This window comes from Fukomys damarensis, unplaced genomic scaffold (genome assembly GCF_012274545.1).
Source record: "Fukomys damarensis isolate Sample0158 unplaced genomic scaffold, DMR_v1.0_HiC HiC_scaffold_27, whole genome shotgun sequence".
Lineage (NCBI taxonomy): Eukaryota > Metazoa > Chordata > Mammalia > Rodentia > Bathyergidae > Fukomys > Fukomys damarensis.
Window position 1 is genome coordinate 1,940,164 of NW_022900939.1, and position 8,429 is coordinate 1,948,592.

Consider the following 8,429-nt stretch of genomic DNA (forward strand, 5'->3'; position numbering starts at 1 on the left):
CTCCCGCTCCGCCTGCAGGACCGCGAGCGCCCTCGAGGCGCAAAGGCTCCGGGCTGGGACTGGCGGTGCGCTCTGGGAGGCTGAGGCAGGAGGGTCGCAAGTTCGAACCCAGCTTGGGCCCCGTGGCTATTTAGCGAAACCCTGACTCAAAGTAACAGGGGCTCGGGACGTGGCTCTGCCCAGAGGCCCTGAGTTCCAAGCCCAGGACCTGAAAAGGAGCCGGAGAAGGAGAGGGGTCGGAGGAAGACGATGACGGTGGGGGCGCAGCTCCGCGCCCCGCCTGTGCCAGGGACCAGCTTCTAGGGAGCGACAGGGCAGACCGCAGCCCGACGTACACCACCCTCGGGGGGCGGAGAGGGGCCCCGCGGACCCGCTGGGCTTGGGCCGAGTAGAGATCCGGGCTAGCCGCTGCGGTGCGGGGCCGGGGGCCGTGGCCCGGGGTCCTCGAACTCCCTCCCCCCGGATCCCCGCCCCGTGTCTCTGGGACAGCGGCGACCCCCGAGCACAGTGAAGTCCAGGGTTCGCGCCCGGGTTCGCAGAGGAACCGCTGGGGCCGCTCCGCCATCCCGCAGGACTTCGCCCTGGGTGCTGCGCGCTGACCTCAGTCCTGCCCCACGACGACCCTGTCCAGGGCCCGGCTGTTTGCCGCCCGCGGAGGGCCCGACCTGCAAGGCTCCCCCTGGTGTCCAGAGGTGGGAACGCGAGCGGATCGGAAGGGACGGTCACCCCCTGAGGAACACTGGGTCTGACACCAGGCCTGAGGGGCCAGGAACCCCTTCCACACCGGGAGCCAGCAAGCGGCCTCACGGCCCCTGGTCCCTGTCATAACGCCAGGCCTCTCCACAACCACGGCTGCCGTGCAACACAGAAAGTGAACCCACACCGCAGTGTTTTTCCTAGCTCACGAGCAGTAAGAAAACCAATAAGGAGCTAGGCTTGCCCAGAGATGAACCCGATGCAGAACTGGCTTGGGGCGGCGGGAGATCAGGCGACAAAACAGATTTACTTAAACCGAACACAAACACTTGAATTAGTCCTGATTGTGTTTGTTTAGTGAGGAAACGGTTCACTGAGAGTAGGTGGGAGAGCGAGGACCATCTTGGGCACAGCAGAAGGACCTGGGTGGGGCCCCTGGTCCTACCCCGAGACTGCAGTCCCTGGCTCAGCTCCAGTCTTCCTTGCGCGCCCACACACTCCCTCCACGCAGCTCCTCCATCCCATCCTTACTCTTCTTTCTGTTTCTCCTGCACAACTGGCAGTTGGAGTTCTCGCTTCTGCCTGTCCTGGAAGAACAACTATGAATACAAAATTAACAGCTTGCTATGTGTGGTATTAGCACGGAGCCGCTGGGTTCAGCGCACACTGTAGGCAAGGGGGCCGGTCACACAGGCAGCGCTGGGACAGTAGGTCTCACCTGCTCCCCGCTCTGCTTCCCCATGTGCAGCCTGGACAAGGAAAACCCAGGAATTGCCTGAGATGCTTAGAGAGCGGTCAGTGGCTTCTCCAACACAAACCACTTCTCTTCCAGACCCCGCCACAGTAAGTGCCTGGGCTCGGGCCCACCTCCCACACCTCTGCAAGCTCTGGAAGGCAGCAGCCTTGTGCTGTGGGCCCAACCCTGACAAGACCAGCTCATACGAGACCCTCGGTCAGCGTGTGGTCCACTTATGAAACAAATGTTCCCGAAAGACAGGTGTGGCTCTCGTATCGTTCTTCTTACTAAGACCCAGCAGTGGCCCAGATCCTTCTCGGAATGGCTTCCAGGTCCTGCCAGCCCACCCGACCCTGGGCACTGTCATCCGAGATGGCCGGCTCCACCCTGACTGTGCTCTCGCATCACCTCCTCTGCCTGCTGTGTCCTCCTTCCAGGTCACATCTAACCGATTCCTACTCCTGCTTCAAAGTGAAAGCTTTCTTCTGTCCAGGCCTCCTTGTGAACCAGCCCATACCTGTGCACGGCTCTTTCATGCACAATCTACATCCTCTTCAAACTCACTGCCTACACAACTCCCGCCCTGACTGCCCCAAAACTGCTTGACAGGAACAGGTGGGTGTTAGCTATCTTCCATGGCTACCAAGAAGTAGGTTTGCTGCAAATATTTAAAGAATAAAAAAAAAGTGGGGCCGCACACACACACGCGCACGCGCACACACACACACACACACACACACACAGAGTTTATTCCTCTGTATCTGAGGAAAGGTCTTTCCTGAATCCTGGCTTCTAAAACTCAATGCAGCTGCAACTCTGCACAACTTGAGTGATGAATTATGTCACCAAATCCAGTGCTATATTTAAAATAACACACTTAAAGCATCAACAACTGGGATCTCATTTTTTTAAAAAGTTTCTGTGCTGCAAGAGAAATCACCAACAGCACTAAGAGACAACCTATAATGTGGGGAAAATTTTTACCAGCTGCTCCTCAGACAAAGGTCTACTATCTAGACAATATAAAGAACTCAAAAAAATCAGGCCCCCCCAACCTGATTCAAAAATGGGCGTCTGAAATGAACAGACATTTATCAAACAAAGAAGTAAAAGCAGCAAATAAACATATGAAAAAACATTCAACATCACTGGTCATTCGAGAAATGCAGATGAAAACACTGAGATCCCACCTCACCCCAGAAAGAATAGCTGCTATTAACCAATAACAAATCAAGTGATTAACCAATAACAAATGCTGGTGGGGGTGTGGGGAGAAAGGAACCCTTCTCCACTGTTGGTGGGAGTGCAGATTAGTGTAACCACTGTGGAAATCAATATGGAGATACCTCAAAGAACTAGGATTAGAAGTACCATTTGACCCAGCTATTCCCCTGCTGGGTATCTTCCCAAAAGAATTTAAAAAGAATCATACCACAGCAATATATGCACACCCATGTTTATAGCGGCACAGTTTGTAATAGCTAAAACTTGGAAACAGCTCAATTGATTAAAGAAGATGTGGGGTTTTAAAACAAAATGGAGTATTATGCACCCATAAAGAATGAGAAACTAGAGACATTTACAGCTAAGTGAATGTGCATTGAGGCCATACTCTTAAGTGAAATTAATAGGACACCCACCCATGTGTAAATACCAAAGCATTTCTCTGGTGTGGTAAACTAAAAGTGTAAATAAGGGTCAAAATGTATAATTGATATTTTGTAATAGGAAGAAAAGGTCTAAGGGTATTGGGCAAATAGGAGGGGTGGGGGAAAGGTAAAAAGGGAAGAGAAAAAGGAAGAGAAAAGGAAGAAAATGGAAACAAAGGTCTTTGTAAAAAGGGACACTAGGGGAATGGGGAAAAAATGAGAACCAAGACCTGTCACGTAAAGGTACAAGATCCCAATGATGAGTGTAACTGTACTGTACACCTAAAATGTACCAATAAAAAATTTTGTAAACTAAAATAATGTGTATGCTTTATCGAGAAAGCTCTTACAGCACAGTGTTCGGATGTTTCCTTACAGTAATCTTCGGATACCTTATATCGATGCCCGTGTTTTCAAGGCCGATGATTCCTTCCACCGTTTGTTTGATTTTTATAAAAACCCCTCCAACCCTGGAGCTGTAAGGCATGAGATTCTGCTCCAGCGAGCCTGGGAAGGAAAGCGCAAACCCCGAGCGGAAGCCCCTCAGCCTAGCGCTGCTGTTGTTTCTGACCTGCGGAAGACAAGAGTGTTTCTCACCGCTCCTTGGAATCTGTGCCCGGAGTAGCAGGGTGATCGCAGGCAACAGGCACTGGAACCAAGCTGTGAACTCGTGGTAAGTACAGGGGTGACCACCGGAGTCCTGTCTCTGGACGTGTGGATAACTGCAGTTTCACAGTTTCTCTCTTCGCAGTACCTCCCAGTAACTCAGGGGGAAGGTAGAGTAGACATTGCCCCTGTTCCTTTCTGAACAGTGTAAGTACAGAGAATGAGGAGGGTTTTCTCAGGCTGTCTGGGTCCTGATAAGGTCTCGGAGAGCCGTGGGACCAAAGCGCACAGGTCGGACCTCACTCCTACCTCTCCTCACTCTGTGGCCTCGGACTTGTTTACTCTCCCCGTGCCTCAGTGTCCTCCTCTGCAAACTGAGGTACCAGTGAGGCACATCTCCTGGGCTTTGTGGAGATAAAAACGTTAACACACAAAAGGCACTCGGCCGGTGGTCAGCGCAGCTGCACCTTTCTCAGCTGCACAGGGAGCTGAGAAATGGCCAGGCTGGTTCAGGGCCTCAGAAAGTTTCAAAGGTTTCAAAAGAGGCCCAAAGAATGACGCTGTTCAAAGCGGCTCAAAGGGAAAAAAGAAATCAGACAACATGGTAAAGCACATCCTTCAGCGGGCGCCACAGCCGAGCACCTCCTTGTCCTAGGCGTCGAGCGGCCAGCAGGACCCGGGCGCCTGACACCCAGAGGCCCGGCTCTCACAGACCCCACAGCGCCTGGCCAAGGACTGCAGCGGAACAAGAGAAGAAAGGAAGCGAGTGTCTGCACGTGAGCCAGGAGACGCTTTCTGGGTTCTCCTCTCTCCAAGGGGCCCAGTTTTCAGTTCCACAGAAGTGAATCCCAGCCACGGTGATTGCCTTTCAGTCCTGTCAAACTGCTTCAAAATATTTTTACAATACCCGTTTAGACTTTGCCGGATAAGGAATCAAAGACACGGGGAGAAGATTCCTGTTCTAGCGCCTTTCCATTTCCCTCCTCAGAAATGCCCTCCCCGCTCCAGGGACCTGAGGCCTGGCCCGGTGCAGATCAAGCCCCAGCTTCCCGCAGCACCCGCCTTGGCGCCCTCTGACGTCCGCAGCGGTTTGAGCTCTCAGATCACATTGGACGTTTCCTTCTCTTAGAAGGAGTCTCTCCTTCCCTTTCTGCTTCCTCCTGTCCCGCTTGCCAACAGTAGGTGCACATGCACAGTAGCTCTGATAAATAGTTGTTTACTCATGGAGTGCCAGTGAGGAAACAATCACTAAACCATCAGGAGTGGAGAAGTGAGGGTCCCTGCCTTGTAAAAATACGGCAAACATCTGTGTTCTGGCACCATTTCCTCCAGACAAATGACCTTCGGTTGAATGACCGCCATCACCTTAGAGCCATGTTAACAAGCCCCTTCCCTGCCTCCATGTGCCCAGCTCTAGCTGTGCCCCGTGTGAGTTCACACTTGAGTCAATCTCCCCCTCTTCTAGCTCCAAGGGCCAGGGACCCAATGAATAAAGCAAGTCTCCCGTAAGTGGGGAGTAACAGGGAGAGAGAGAGACAAGGGACTGAACTGAAGACAGGTCGGCTCCAAGTATAAAGGTAAGAAAATGGAAACTACCCAAACTTAAAGTCCAAATTTCTCCCAGCATCTTGATCCCAGGGGGGAAAAACTAGACTGAAAGATGAGTCGTTTTGGTTGTTGTTGTTGTTGTTTTCTTTTTATTGAGTTTATTGGTACAATCTAGGTATACAGTACAGTTACATTACTGGGATCCTGTACCTTTGCATGACAGGTCTTGCTTCGCATTTTTCCCCTTGTCCCTGCCCTCCCTTCACCCCTTCCTCCCCTTCCCTTGTTTTTTTAATCTGTGGAAATCGTGCGAGAGTGGTCTGGGAGCTCCTGGTTTGACCTGCACTGGCCACCGGCTTCATGGCTCCTTCCGAGGCCTGCGGCACTTGGAGCTGCTGACCACCCGAGCCTGTGCCTGGACGTCACCAGGGCCGGCTGGGGTGGCCCCAACAGTCACGGCTTTATCTCGCTCTCACAGTCACAAAGTACTGGCCCTCAGGGTGTCTTCGGTCTGCACCATCAAAGCCCTTCAGAGTTTAGAAGGTGAGGCATTCTCGGCTCGATTTCCCTGCGACCAGAGAGGAAAGGGACCTGTGAAAAGCGATGCACTCTGGCGAGTCAATATCTCGTTTCCCGTCCAGGGCTCGCAGTCGCAGAGACAGCCGCACCCCGGTCAGCCCAGTGCCTACAGCACCGTGTACAGCGCACACCGTCGCGTTCCTGTGGACGCCGCCCGGCCAAGGGGAGAGGAAGAGCTCATCGCACGGGATGGGGACACTCTTCTGAAAGACCCTGGCTGGGCGGCTGAAACAGCAGACGCCAGGCTCGCAGCTGAGAAGCCGGGAAGCCCAGGACCCGGGGGCCACCCAGTCCTGGACGAGACGGTGCCCCGGTGGCCGCCTGGCCATCGCTGTAGGGAGCTGCAGCCGGCTGGGACGGTGACACCGGCGCTTTGGGAAGGCAGCGTCCACGGGTCACTCACCCCCAGGGACATGCATCGGGGTCATTTTCCCGCGCTCCTGTCTGAAGAGACATCACGAGGATGACGCCGTAAGGACGCGGTGGCTCCCCAGCCCTGGAGGACAGCACGCTTGGTGTCCTGCTGGTTTGCAGATCTCCCTTAAACTCTGGCTGTGTTTTCAGGTCCAACAAATCAGTCCCTTGAATCTGACTCCCGCCCGCTGTGCACGCAAGGCTCCCCCTCCTTCCGAAGGCTTCGCCCGGGGCTGCCGCCTGGTATTGCACAGGGCTGCTCGCCGTGCCCAGGTGGCAGGGCTGGGATGTGGGATTCCGAGGTCCCTCCCGGGACAGCGCCAGGAATGCAGCTTCCGGACTCTGCCAAGACCGACCTTTATGAGCTGAACCCGAGGGGAAGCCGTGGCCCCTACAGGGCCCTGGCGCACTCTCCCCAATTTGTCTTCCCTGTGCTCACCTGGTGACTACTGTCCGGCCAGGACAGACCGGCTCATCCGACCTCACACCGCCAGGGACCTGACCAGGCCCAGCAGGTGAACCGTGAGGCTGGCCTGCGTGAGACTTACAGACCCTGATTCCCCTCCAACACCTTCGAGTAGAAAAGAGCACCTTCATCTTGGTACTCTCACGCTTTGGGGACATTTCCTTTGCAGACAGAAAGTCAGCAAGAGTCTAGAAGAACTTCAACATGTTAATTAAAGAACTTTAAGGAAATCATCCGGAATAGGAGCCACATGGATAAATCTGTGTGAGGTAGAGCTTAACAATTTTTTAAAAGAAAACAAAACAACTACATAACAAAGGAACATTCCAGGCAGTTTTGGGAGATTAGGTTCAGGGTGAAGTACATTAAAATTAGCATCCTTCTACTTAAGGGATTTCACAAAAGGCTTATGATATAAGGTTGAAGCAGGGGACAGCTTCGTATAGTGTGGTATCAGCTGCGTTACTACTCCAAAGTGGCGCTATAGGCTCTTTTTTGGTACAGGGATTGAACTCGGGACCTTGTACTTGCGAGGCAAGGCACTGAGCTAGATCTCTGGCCCCTATGAACACTTAGCAGTGTCAACTCTTCACAGGGAATTAGGAGACTGCCGTTTCCTTCATACTTTTCTCTCTCTCTCTCTTTTTTTTTTTTTTTGGTTGCATTTATGTAAAGAACATTTGTCTCTTTAAATTAAAAAATGTTAGTGACTTTTTAATTTCCACCTGAGAGGCTACAAACTGAAGTGACATTAAAAAAAAAAAAAAAAAAACAGTAATTGTACAATTAGTAACTGTGAGAGCCAGAATGAGGACTTAGGCATAGCCCCGAATCCACACCCTGGATGCATCTGGGGATTCTTGATGTATTTGCTCATTTTCACACATCTGGCTCTTGGCAGTAACTGACCTTCTTTATGACTGCCTCTCTTTCCTTGCTCCTTTCCTTTCTTCCTTCCGTTCCTTCTTTCCCTGCTTCCTTCCTGTCTCTCTGCCTCCCCTCTTCTCAAAACGAACCTGTTACAGCTCGCTCCGCTTTCCAGCCTTTGGCGAGCTGGTGAGGAATCCCGATGCCTCGCCCTTAAGTAACCGCTTCTCACGCCGCCATCCGCAGGGTGACCGTTGCCCAGATGCAGACCGCCCTCAGCAGCTGCATGAGCTCAGAAAAATTAGACTAACGAGCCTCGGTTCTTTATGTGTAAACAGATGATGGCAGCGCCTGCTCTGCACGATTGTGTGGTGGTGGGGAGCTAACACCTGTGAGGCAGTTAAATGGGGGAACTTGAGAATGCAGTGAGGGCCGCTCAGTTGCAAGTGTCTGAGCACTTCAGAGAAATGCGTACTGTTTTCTTTTCGGGGTGGGGTCCTGCAGTGTGGCCCAGGCTGACCTCAAACTCCTGGATTCAAGTGATCTTCCTGGCTCAGCCTGCCAAGTTGCTGGAACCACAGTTGTATGCTACTGCAGCTGGAAACAAAGACACACACACACACACACACACACACACACGTAAATGAATACAATGTCTTACTGCATACTCTCCTATTATATTTTTGCATACCCATTATCTCATTATCGTTCCAGTTCCTTGACGTAGGAGATCTGTCATTATGTATTACTGTCCACTGCAACATAAAGGAAAGCTTACCTAGCGCTGTCCAAGAAAATACAAAGCAAGAACAAGCTACTTCTTCTGCCCCGGGGGACCTTATCGTCTTACTATAGCAATAATTCAAAA

The 8,429-nt window shown here is 52.4% G+C and overlaps 1 long non-coding RNA gene across 1 annotated transcript; it reads left to right on the plus strand.

Annotated features, from left to right (window-relative positions):
- Positions 1 to 66: 66 nt before the first annotated feature.
- Positions 67 to 4,606, plus strand: LOC117283479. Its single transcript, XR_004514454.1, has 3 exons — positions 67 to 2,047; positions 3,460 to 3,754; positions 4,343 to 4,606. It is a non-coding gene; the product is annotated as an uncharacterized LOC117283479 (long non-coding RNA).
- Positions 4,607 to 8,429: the final 3,823 nt, after the last annotated feature.